Source organism: Agrilus planipennis, unplaced genomic scaffold (assembly GCF_000699045.2).
Source record: "Agrilus planipennis isolate EAB-ADULT unplaced genomic scaffold, Apla_2.0 scaffold116, whole genome shotgun sequence".
Lineage (NCBI taxonomy): Eukaryota > Metazoa > Arthropoda > Insecta > Coleoptera > Buprestidae > Agrilus > Agrilus planipennis.
Window position 1 is genome coordinate 440707 of NW_020438978.1, and position 12228 is coordinate 452934.

Genomic DNA, 12228 nt, shown 5'->3' on the forward strand with positions numbered 1-12228 from the left:
ATTCTTCGTTTAACTATAATATGATTTTGATACGATTTTATTATCGTTCCAAAAACAATAAATGATGCATTCTATTGTATTGGCGCAAATCTTACACTATAATATACTGGTGTGAATCTTACATTATACTATAAGATTTACATTAAATTATTGTATGATAAGACGAACGTAAAGTTGTAAAAATATATGATGGTAATATAAAATACCACAAATGGCGCGGTAAACGCCATCTGTAGTACAATGCTACATTATAGGATTACATATTCTCAACAAGGTGCATTTAAATACATGGATATCTACTTGCTGAAACGAAATCCCGGCCTAGCTCACCACTACGTGATAGGCACGTTACCATAATCGAATAAATTAATTCGAAGTGGTCTAACAGTTTCATCGATCTGCGACGCGCTGATGAGATCCAACAAGATCGAAATCGCAATCCGCGTCTGGCAGTTCCGACAAAACACAGACCACTTCGAATTATTTTATTCGATTATGGTAACGAGCCCATCACGTAGTGGTGAGCTACGCCGAGACTTCGTTTCAGCAAGTAGATATCCATGTATTTAAATCGACCTTGCTGAGAATAGGTAATCCTAAAATGTAGCATTGTACTACAGATGGCGCTTACCGCACCATTTGTGGTATTTTATAAATCGTGCTGTTAAGACATACAAAATTGGTCTGTGTTCTGTCGAAACTGTCTGCGACGCGCTGATGAGATCCAACAAGATCGAAATCGCGATCCGCGTCTGGCAGTTTCGACAGAACACAGACCACCTCGAATTATTTTATTCGAATATGATGGTAAAGATAACGGACCATCAAATAACCGACAAACAATATTTTTCAAACTAACAAACTACTTCGAGCAATTATAAAAAGTCAGAATGCCAAAATCATTAAATATCCGGTCGAGATTGAGCTGGGTGTAGAACATACCCATCATATTACGACTTCTTTCATCTAGGGTATCCAGAATGGGTAGGGGGTGTTTGTAAATTCAATAAATAAAAACAACTACAAGTTAGAAAAAGATCTTTTATGTTAATTTTTAGACAAAGTTTTGGAAAATAAAGTGCCAAAGATGATGTTGTTCAATGGTTGACCCTCGTGCTGCTGGCTCTCCTCCAACCGAAAACGGAAATTAGCCGTCACGCATCTACACATCTCTCTGGAAACGGCGGCCATTTCGGTGTGGATATTGTGGTTTATGTGCCGTAGAAATCGTGGTTTGTTTGCATACACCTGTAAGGTATCCCCATAACAAATAATCAAGTGGTGTGAGATCGGAGCTTCACGGAGGGCAGTTGATGGTGCCTCGACGAGAAATCACTTTTTTCCGGGAAAGGTTGATTGATAACCGCAAGCGATTGGTTTGAGGTGTGGCAAGTGGCCCCGTCTTATTGAAACCACCTTTCCACATAACACCAGTCTCTGTTCACCAAGTATTCGCCCTCGCTAGTCTTCAACAAAAAGGAGGACCAATGATGCCTTTAGCAGACATGGAAGCTCACACATTAACTTTTGGACTAGTGGTTGTTCACAGAATGTTTGACGTTAGAAAGCGTTGAAACATTTCATTTGCAAAATTCAGTCGGAGAGAATTTTTGAACTAACTGAAGACTGTGGGATGTAAATCTTGCTTCAGAATCTTCTGTAACGATGACTTTTTAATGTCAAGTTCGTAACTGCGCTTGCGAACTAATTGAGACGGATTTTCACGCACTGACGCCATCATTTATTCAATTGTTTGTAGGATTCGAATAGGATTGTGAACTGTCACCGCTACTTTTTAATCTATACATCGAAGACGCGATCAACATCATTAAAGACAGTACAACTGTAGGGATAGATATACAGGCGCAAAAAGTTAATATGCTTACATTTGCAGATGATATAGCAGTATTAGCATCTAGCAAGGAGGAGTTAGAGATAGATAAAATGGAAGCGTTATTGACAAAACAGTACTGTATGAAAATAAATACAAGTAAAACAAAAATACTGGTATGTAAGGGAAGGAAAAGTAGGGAAAGAGCAAATATAAAGATAGGAGACGAAAAATTAGAAGAAGTGGCTGATTTTAGGTATCTAGGAAGTCAGATAAGTCAGGACGGAAGGAGTAGTAGGGATATAAAGCAGAGGATAGCGCAGAGTCGTGTCGCTTTTAATAAAAAGAAGTCACTTCTATGCTCGCGAACGTTTATTTTAGAAATTCGAAGGCTGTTAAAGGTTTATGTTTGGAGCACGGCGTTGTACGAGTGCGAAACATGAACGGTGGGCACGGAGGAAAAGAAAAGATTAGAATCGTTCGAAATGTGGTGTTACAGGCAAATGATGAGGATATCGAGGATAGAGAAGGCTAGAAATGTAGAGGTATTAGAAAGAATAGGAGAACAGAGGACTCAATGGAAATCAATAAGAAATAGGCGAGATAGCTTAGTGGGACACCTTCTCAGGCATGAAGGTCTGGTGGAAGACATATTAGAGGTAGAAACAGTAGTTAGGAGGGGTAGAGGTAGACCTAGATTAGATTACGATTCGCAAATAGTTAAGGATGTGGGTTGTTCTAGTTTTAGGGAAATGCGAAGTTTAGCTCAGGATAGTAAAGAGTGGAGGTACGTGTCCAAACAGTCCTAGGACTTACGAATTTATGATGATGATAGCACATTTAACAAATTTCATCGAACGGTCCTGCATATTATTGGCATTGTAAGTACGACCCTATAGAAAGAAGTCTGGCAGTGGTACATCCGGACTACCAAGGATGTTAACATCACTCTATGGAAAAAATTGGCGTTTTAAGTACCTTCTTACTGACATAAATCTACTCACGACAGGAAATTTTGTTTGCTGCAAGGCTTGGACTCGCTGCAAATGATATGGATGAAGCAATTGTTCCTTTAAAATTCAGCACACTGTCACATGAAAGGAGCAAACGTGGGAATTATCTTCTACAAAAGAAATAAATTAAAATATTAAAAGGTCTAGGTAATTTTCCTGCTTCGTTCTTGAATGGTTCCTTATTCCAACAATTCCCAATACCATTACAATAAAAAATTTTGGCCCTGAGAGAAGACATGACGTTGCCAACAATTATAACAATAACTCTTCTACAGCGATACACTGGCCAATGATTTTTACTGCTAATTAGCAGCTGATCGAATGCGACATTGCGTTTTCATATTTCTCTGCGTTAGTCCCGATTGGATCTTGCCTATACTTTCAAATACCTTTTTCTTTAAAATGATGAACATTTAGACCTGTATGCATTTACTTAATTTTCATGTTTTATAGTTCCCTTCAACCTCCTGCAAGCTCCACACTTACCTCAGCACCATGTATGAGTAAATATGTTATGTGGTAGAAAATAGCGTATCTAGGGAAAAAAAAAAACAACAAAAACAACAATAAACAAATCATGTATAAAATGAAAAATACTGACATTTCAATTTTGTCGAAAATAATGTTGGGAATAATCATCAACCTGCTTTTAATTGATTACTCGAACGAAGATGAGAATTTTTACTGTTGTCCGTATTATACCTGTGGATACGGTAAAACTGAACCGACCAGAAATCATACGCTATGTGACCTGGAGCCATGCAATTTTAGGGAATCTTGCCGGGATACTGTTGTAATCTTTCCCTTTAGTAAACTGGAGCAATTGGAGATAGTAAGATGGCACAATATTTTCAGAAATTATATATTTGGCTCACATCAACTTCGTTGGGAACATCCGCTTGGTGGTTGGCATGTCAAACGATATTATATTACACAAAATCCTGAAGTGTTAGCGTGGGATAATGAATTAGAATTTATCGCACAGTGTTGGGCAAATCAATGTCAAACAAGAAGAGATCCTCACTGCAAACGAACGACACTGTTTGAAAACGTTGATCAAAACATATTTATTATTAACAAAGAACACTTTCGAGGTTTCGAACAAGTTGTGGGAACATGGATAAGTGCTGTTAAAACAAAACATATCAAATATTACGGTTATGGTGGACATTTACCAAGTACAAGGATTACAAGGGATTATGCGAACGTAGCAAGTGGATATATTACCAATATAGGATGTGGAAGAACCGAGTGGGGAAGACCAGAAAGACGGGTTATTGGAATTTTTTGCAACTATGGCCAAGCACTCTACAAACAAACAACGGAAGTCAACATTAACCTCTTCATACAATATTCGTCGTCATGTGAATTCGTGAATGAAACAAAATCAGTGGGAGAAGGTTTTAATCCTTGTTATGAAAATTACAGAAGGCATCCCATTTATCATCGTTTGTGTATAGGAACATCTGTCAATAATATTTCTTACTATAACAAACTTAAACGGCCTTTCCCGTTTAAAATGACCAACGATCCTTACTATTGGGAAAAGAAAGCACAAGGGCCAATCATTGATGGAGATGATTCTGTTGCCAGTAAAATTAATTCAAGCATTTTTGTGTTTCTCCTTATTTTATACTTTTCTGTGTTGTCATAGAAAATAATACTGTAATGAAATACACTTCGGTAGATATCCTTCCATTTTCTTTAAGCCATCCGAAAAATGTGATGGTGGTAGTTCCTCAAGATAAGCATTTGCGTTAAATTTGGAAATTCGGAGAAGTCAGAATTGTAAACATTCCATTTTGTTCGTGTTTTTATGTAGTAAACATTTGGTTCTTTGTTCTAGTTGTATTCGACTTTAATGTATTTACTTGTGTAGGCAGGTATAGTTAAATATTCTTTTCTTACTATAGGTAATATAGTAATTTTAACCAAGAGATCGGACCAGATAGGTCTCAAAATATCATTAATAAATGGAAAACCCAAGTCCATAGCTACCCAGCTAGAATTTAGAGTTCGGTGCATGCCTAATTCCGCGTTATAGCATTAGGCCCTAATCACAAAAATTACGTATGCCCCCTTGAAAGCCTAATTAGGAAAACCTCATTGGGGCAACATTAGGCTGTAATTAGATTTGCTTTCTCATTAGGCCTTTGCGCCTTTATTTAATTATATCCTAATATCTACCCAGGTTTTCCCATCATAATTTTTTCATTTTTTTATAAAAAAATGAAATGCAGGTTATAAATAAAAATTGTAAGCAATACTAAAAAGCAATATAATAGAAAACAATGTACCTAACGCTATGTACATATATATTATGTATACATGCACAGTAACATTTTTTTATAAGTAGTAGTCAACATTAAACCTCGTTGTTAAGACTTTCATTATCCTTTTTATACCGATCCGACGGGACCTGAACCTTGACGAAACTCTTGTACAAACTAGAGTGGGTGGATCGGCTTGCGAGTTTCGATGGTTTAGGGCAGAGCCGGTAAACTCGGCTCTTTTGACTCTCGAGTGCTCCTCAAGGTTAACCAAGTAGCTCCTCATTGATCCTGAGAGTGCAAGTGAGATGATTCTTTCCTTTTCTTATCCCTTCCATTTCGCCGATGAGTCCCCTCTTCCATAGCCGAACCCAATAGTTTTGCGAACGTAGTAACGAAAATTTTCGTAGGTATTATTTAAGTTGCAAGAGTGGCTTCGCTCGTCTACGGGATGAAGGGGCTTGATATGGGAGTGGAAGGGAGAAGAAAAAGACAAAACCAAATTATTCATTACTGCTTACTCTCTCGTACTAATTGAAGGGTATGGAGTAACTCAAACTAACTTCATGTAGCGGCTCCTGCGAAGTTAAAGTTTGCCGGGCTCTGGTTTAGGGAGCCGGAACATAAGTTTAACTATAATGGAAGAGTGGCAGAGATCACGAGGATCGGTATGGCACTCTGATGCACAATACTGCGATGTGGAAGGCAACGGGAAACCACCACATTATGATTCCAAGTAAAACGTTCAACTACTGAAATTAAATGATGGCGTCCTCTGGGGTAAAGCACTCCGGACGTAAACTAGTCCCCCATTCGGATGTCCGGGCGGGAACAACCTCGGGGGATGTCATCAATAAGTGCAATAAGGATAGGTGCAATGTTTCACGAGTCGGAGCGTGGAATGTTAGGTCAATGAGGCAGGTAGGGAAATTAGAAAATTTAAAAATAGAGATGGATAGATTAGAATTAGATATAGTAGGTATAAGTGAAGTCCGTTGGCCCGAAGCTGGAGACTTCTGAAGTGGGGACTTTAGAGTAATACATACAGGATCTGTAGAAGGTAATTCAGGTGTAGGAATTGTAATGCGTAGGAAAGTAGGGCAGAGTGTAGAAAGTTATTTACAAAAAAGCGATAGGATAGTTATGGTTAAATTAAACTCAAAGCCGGTAAGAACAGTATTAGTGCAGGTCTACATGCCTACATCATCTTACAGTGATGAAGACGTAGAAGCAGTCTATGCAGATATAGAAGACGTGTTAAGTTTAGTAAAAGGACAGGACAACCTAATAGTTTTAGAAGATTTCAACGCAGTAATAGGTGAAGGTAAAGTGGGTGTAATAGCAGGTTCTTTTGGATTAGGCAATAGAAATGATAGGGGAGATAGGCAGATAGAATTTTGCGATAAACATAACTTAACCGTCGCGAATACGTTATTCAACCACCACACTATGAGGCGCTGTACGTGGAAGATGCCAGGTGATTTAGGGAGATATCAATTAGATTACATACTTGTTAGGCAAAGATTTAAAAATCAAGGACTGTAGAAGTTAGTTGGTTAACTTAGTAGTTATGAAGACCAATCTTAAATTGAAAATTCTGAAAAAGAGGGAAGGTAGAAGACGTCTCGACTTAGAAAAGCTAAAATGTAACGAAACGCGTGATAGGCTAGGTAAAAGGACAGACGAAATACTAAAGGCGGAGGGAGAAACGAATGACGGATACATAGAGACAGAATGGAACTGCATTAAAACGTGTCTAAAGTCAGCAGGTACAGATATACTAGGTCTTAAACAAAACGAAAGTAGGAAACCTTGGAAAACAAATGAGATTGTAGGATTAATAGACGAAAGGCGGAAATACAAAAACAGGACAGACGAAGAAGGGCAAAAAAGATATAAAGCTATAAATTGGGAAATAATTAGGAAGTGCAGGGTAGCTAAGGAACAGTGGATTGATAGGATGTGTAAAGAAGTAGAAGAAAAGTTTGAAGTAGGTAAAACCGATGAGGCGTATAATATAATTAAAAGGAATTTTAGAGATGTAGAATACACTAGTAATAATATATGAAACGAGGAAGGGGTCATTTTGAAAGAAAATGAGGAAGAGATAGGTGGAAAGAATATTTAGAGAACTTTTACGCAGGCCCTGAGTTGGGTGATATATAAAAGAAGGAAGATAGTGTGGAGACAGGTGAACTTGGTTATCCCATAAAGAAAGAAGAGTTCGATGTAGCATTGACAAACTCAAAGAATAATAAGGCGCCAGGGGTAGATGGGTTACAGGGGGAAATTCTAAAACATGCAGGACAAGAGGTTAGAGATCGTATGTTTAAGCTAGTTAGTCACATTTACGAGACGGGGAAAGTCCCAGAGGGGCGCGGAGTTAGAAACTCTTAACGAGTGACGTATTTGTGCATTTGTACACGGTGCAGGTAAATCGACTATCTGGTTTAGATGAGAACCGATCCTAGAGTTGAGCGCATCGGAGGTCCTTTTCACATTTGTACATTTGTGTATTTACTGTATATACTGTATTACATTCAAAGAAAGTTTTATTTAGTTCTTGTATCTACAAAAGTACAGGCCTGACGCTGGAAGCTGGCGGAAATTTTAAAATGGCGTGGATGCGCGGTGGCAAAAGTAGGCAGTTTTAGGTATAAAGATTGCAGCCCTCATTCTTCAGTGTACCTATAAGGGGCGTAGATTAAATATTTAAAAATAGAGTTCAGTGAGCAAGTTATAGATAGACAAACATAAGAACTAATCGTTGATGTTGGTGACAATGATAGAGATTCCCATGATAAGAGTGAATGTGAAAACTAACTATAAAACAAAAGCAATAGGTTAATTTTTTCTTTTTGATAAGTTATGTTTTTACATTATTTTCTAGTACGCTACTGTCTTATCTGTATTAATACTATAATTTACGCCTACTGAAAGCTTATTTGTGTATCGGTTCCAAGTGACTTACCCAAATAGGTCATAAATGGGAAATACCTGCGCGACCGTTCGCCAACTTCCTTCGTCAGACCTGTATTTCTATCTGCATAATCCTTAACAATATCTAATCTAAAGTCTACTTCGCTGCAGGACTTCTGTTATTCTATCTTCCACGCCAGAATTAAGCTACACGCCTTATCAATTTAACGCGTGTGCAGATATTCCCTTTGCAATATTAAGTTTTAGAATCGTGTCCTCTTATTTGCGTACATCCAACTTGCGTACAACTGCAAAAACCGTCCCACTTGCGTACAAGTAATAATAATAGTAGGTAGCAAGGTTGCCTCTACCTGGAATTGAAATAAAAATAGCCAACAAACATCTGACATCTATTTTGAGCAGGGATGCGCGTTGCATCATCAGTAGGTAACTAAATAATTACATACTAAATATAATAAACAAATTTCATTTATATTTATATACTTATACTGAACATAAACAAGCAGCAATTTCGGCTCTAGAGGATTTATTTCCTTTGGTTCATATACATGGATGCTATAGGGTTGTTCGGAAAGTCATTTCGTTTTTTCCCGACAGAGGATTTAATTGTATTCTTTTGGACCCAACTTCACGTTTAAGCCGTATAATTTTTATATGCTTTGAGAGCTCATATAGCAAGGCTTGTGTGTGAAAAATTCCAATTAATTCTACGCAGTAGTTTTTGGTTGGTGCCCTTTTAAATATGGAGAGCGATAAGCAGCATTTTCGACATATCTTACTGTTTTACTACAGAAAGGGTAAAAATGCTGTTCAAGCCAGAAAGAAATTGACTGATGTGTATGGAGAAGGTGTGTTGACAGTACGCCAGTGCCAGAACTGGTTCGCTAAATTTCGATCCGGCAATTTTGATGTCGAAGATGCACCACGTTCGGGAAGGCCGGTTGAAGCTGATAAAGACGCGATAAAGGCATTAGTTGATGTGAACCGGCGAATAACAACACGTGAGATCGGATTGAGGTTAAATTTATCAAATTCAACAGTTTATGACCACTTGAAAGGCCTGGGATTATCCTCGAAGCTCGATGTATGGGTTCCCCATGTTCTCACAGAGAGAAATCTGTGTCGCCGCATTGACGTCTGCGATTCGCTTCTCAAACGTCACGAAAATGATCCGTTTTTGAAGCGCATCATCACTGGGGACGAAAAATGGGTTGTATACAACAACGTCAAACGCAAGAGGTCATGGAGCAAAAAAGATGAACCGGCTCAAACCATTTCCAAAGCCGATATTCACCAAAAAAAGGTGATGCTGTCTGTTTGGTGGGATTTTAAAGGAATCGTTTTTTTTGAGCTTTTACCGGATAACACAACGATTAATTCGGAAGTCTACTGTCATCAGCTGGACAAACTGAATGATGCACTTCAACAGAAAAGGTCAGAACTAATCAACAGGAAAGGTGTAGTGTTTCACCAAGACAACGCGAGACCTCACACAAGTTTGGTCACTCGCCAAAAGCTTTTACAGCTTGAATGGGATACAATGCTACACCCACCATATTCTCCAGACCTGGCACCATCGGATTATTATTTGTTCCGGTCACTCCAAAATTTTTTAGACGGTAAAACCTTCACCTCAAATGAGGAGGTCAAAAACCTCCTCGATCAGTTTTTTGCCAGCAAAGACCAAAAATTTTATGAGCGTGGAATTATGCTACTACCAGAAAGATGGCAAAAGGTGTTGGACCAGAACGGTCAATATATAATTTAATAAAGCATTTGTATATTATACAAAAATTGTCTTTCATTTCCACAAGAAAAAACGAAATGACTTTCCGAACAACCCTATATTTCCATTTCACACAGGCGATTTAGAGAAAAATTCAAAAAATAGGCTTATCAAAGTTTTACAAAGAAGATTGCGAAATTCACCAGTTGGTACATATGTGCACTGCTCTAGCATTCTTGAAAGTAGAGGATGTTGAAGAAGGATATCTTCAAATAATGGCTGAAGCTCCAGAATTAGGTGAAGATTCCGATATTGAGAAAGACTCTGTAGATGATTTCGACCTACAACCTGTTCGTCATCGAAAACAACTTTTACCGAAAAAAAATAAATTTTTGACAACTTTTTTTAACTACTTCGTTAGTCAGTGGATTGAAAACAAAAGCATTCCGATAAAATTGTGGAACTGCAACAACGAGCGTCATCGAACAAATAATGGAGCGCAGGGTCATAATTCTGCCATCAATAAATTATTTAGTGGTTCAAATAATACGAGACTAAAACACATAATCAAGTGTCTGATGCAAGAAGCAGAAAAAGCAGACATTAAGATGTTTCGATTAGAAATTGGTTTAAGTGGGGTCAAAAGGAGAAAGAAATATGTTGAACTTGACGAAGCAATCAAATTAAATGCTAAAAAATATGAAGAAAGTGGAAATATTTCAAGTTTTTTGAAAAAAATGGCATTCATTGTAAAGTTACACTAAAACAAAAAATCGTATGTATTTTTCCAAATACCTATTTTGTTATATTTCTAAATATATTACAAAAANAAGATTTCTCTCATCCTTTTCATGTTGTTCACTCCTTCCAGTTGAGCTTTCCAGCTTTTTGCAGAACTTCCCGTTTCCCCACATCGCTCAAAAATATGTTCAAGCGTCTCTGGCTCCTTTTTACATAATCTGCATAATTTCTTTTCTTCTTCCTCCCAATACCTTGACGCTCTATTTTCGCTTCCCAATCTGAATCTTGCAGTTAATTGTAGGTGGTTTTTTCTCTTTACTCCTTCATCTTTCAAATAATGAGGTTTTTCTTCTCCTTCTTTCCATAATATCTTGTACTCTTGAGCGAATTTCATGTTTCTCATTTTCTCTCTCCTTCTTTGTTTATCAATATCTTTGGTTAAGTTTTCTAGTTCCTTCCATACATTTCTCTCATTTTCCAGCTTCCATACGTATATAATGTTTGATTGACCATCCTCTCTCCATTAAAAAATTCTTTCTTTCTTTTTTCCATCCTTCCCTTGTGGTTTTCTTTTCTTCCTATTGCAAGAGCGCAATTTTGTCCTTAACTTTTACACTTTTAGTATTGCGTTGCTTTCGGAATTTAATATTTTTTCTTCGTACTTTAAGGCCCTTATTGAATATTTTATGGTCAGTTTTTCATATTTAGTTTCTTCCTGAAGAAGGTATCTCGGAGTACTCTTATCTAGCTTTAGTGTCCATTTAATATATCTGTCCTGAATACTTTCGATTTCTTTTCTCTCTTCCCATCCCCAGATTTCTGCCCCATACATTNATTTTGAAGCAAAGGACAAATCGTACTACAAAAATGGTATCGAAAAGTTGGAGGATCGCTATAATCAGTGTATCACCCTTGAAGGGAATTATGTTAATAAAAAAAACGAATTTTGCAAAAAAAATGTGTTTTAATATTTTAGGCCGGGGACTTTTCTATTGACCTGTTAATATCTGTTACCTGCGAGACTTCAGCGAATACCGAACTAAGGACCGATATTACTTTTATGATCCCTGTGCTCTTTTGTAATCTTATTACAATCCGCATACACTAATACTCTTCGAGTTTCTGAAGCAGCTTTTACACAAAATTATGAAAGAAATCCATTTTTAACATATTTCCTAATTAATAACACAAGTTGAAGAAGCCATCCCCCGATATCCCCCCCCCCCCCGGGCCGGGGGCCTCTTTGAATATATAATTCCCCTCCTTATCGTTTTGTGTTGGGGAGCATGGCTCGCTTGACGAAAATGTGTTGTTGTTTCCGTCGGTGTACTGCTGTACCACATAGATCAATAATTAAACATATCAAACTCAAAGGACCAGTGAATTTCGAAAAAAAGATCCGTACCAGATGATAGACGCATGCTAAAAACTAAGAACAATATTTATTTAAATCGTTGAATCGTTTTGAACTTCAATTATTCTATCAATAATTCAATCTTCGCTTTGAGTCATCGGAGTGGACTGCACACGATGAACCCGCTCCAAAGCGTGCAAAAGCGCAACAGTCGGCTGGCAAGGTTATGGCGTCTGTATTTTGGGATGCGCGTGGAATAATTTTCATTGACTACCTTGAAAAAGGAAGGACCATCAACAGCGACTATTACATAGCGTTATTGGACCGTTTGAAGGACGAAATCGCCGAGAAAC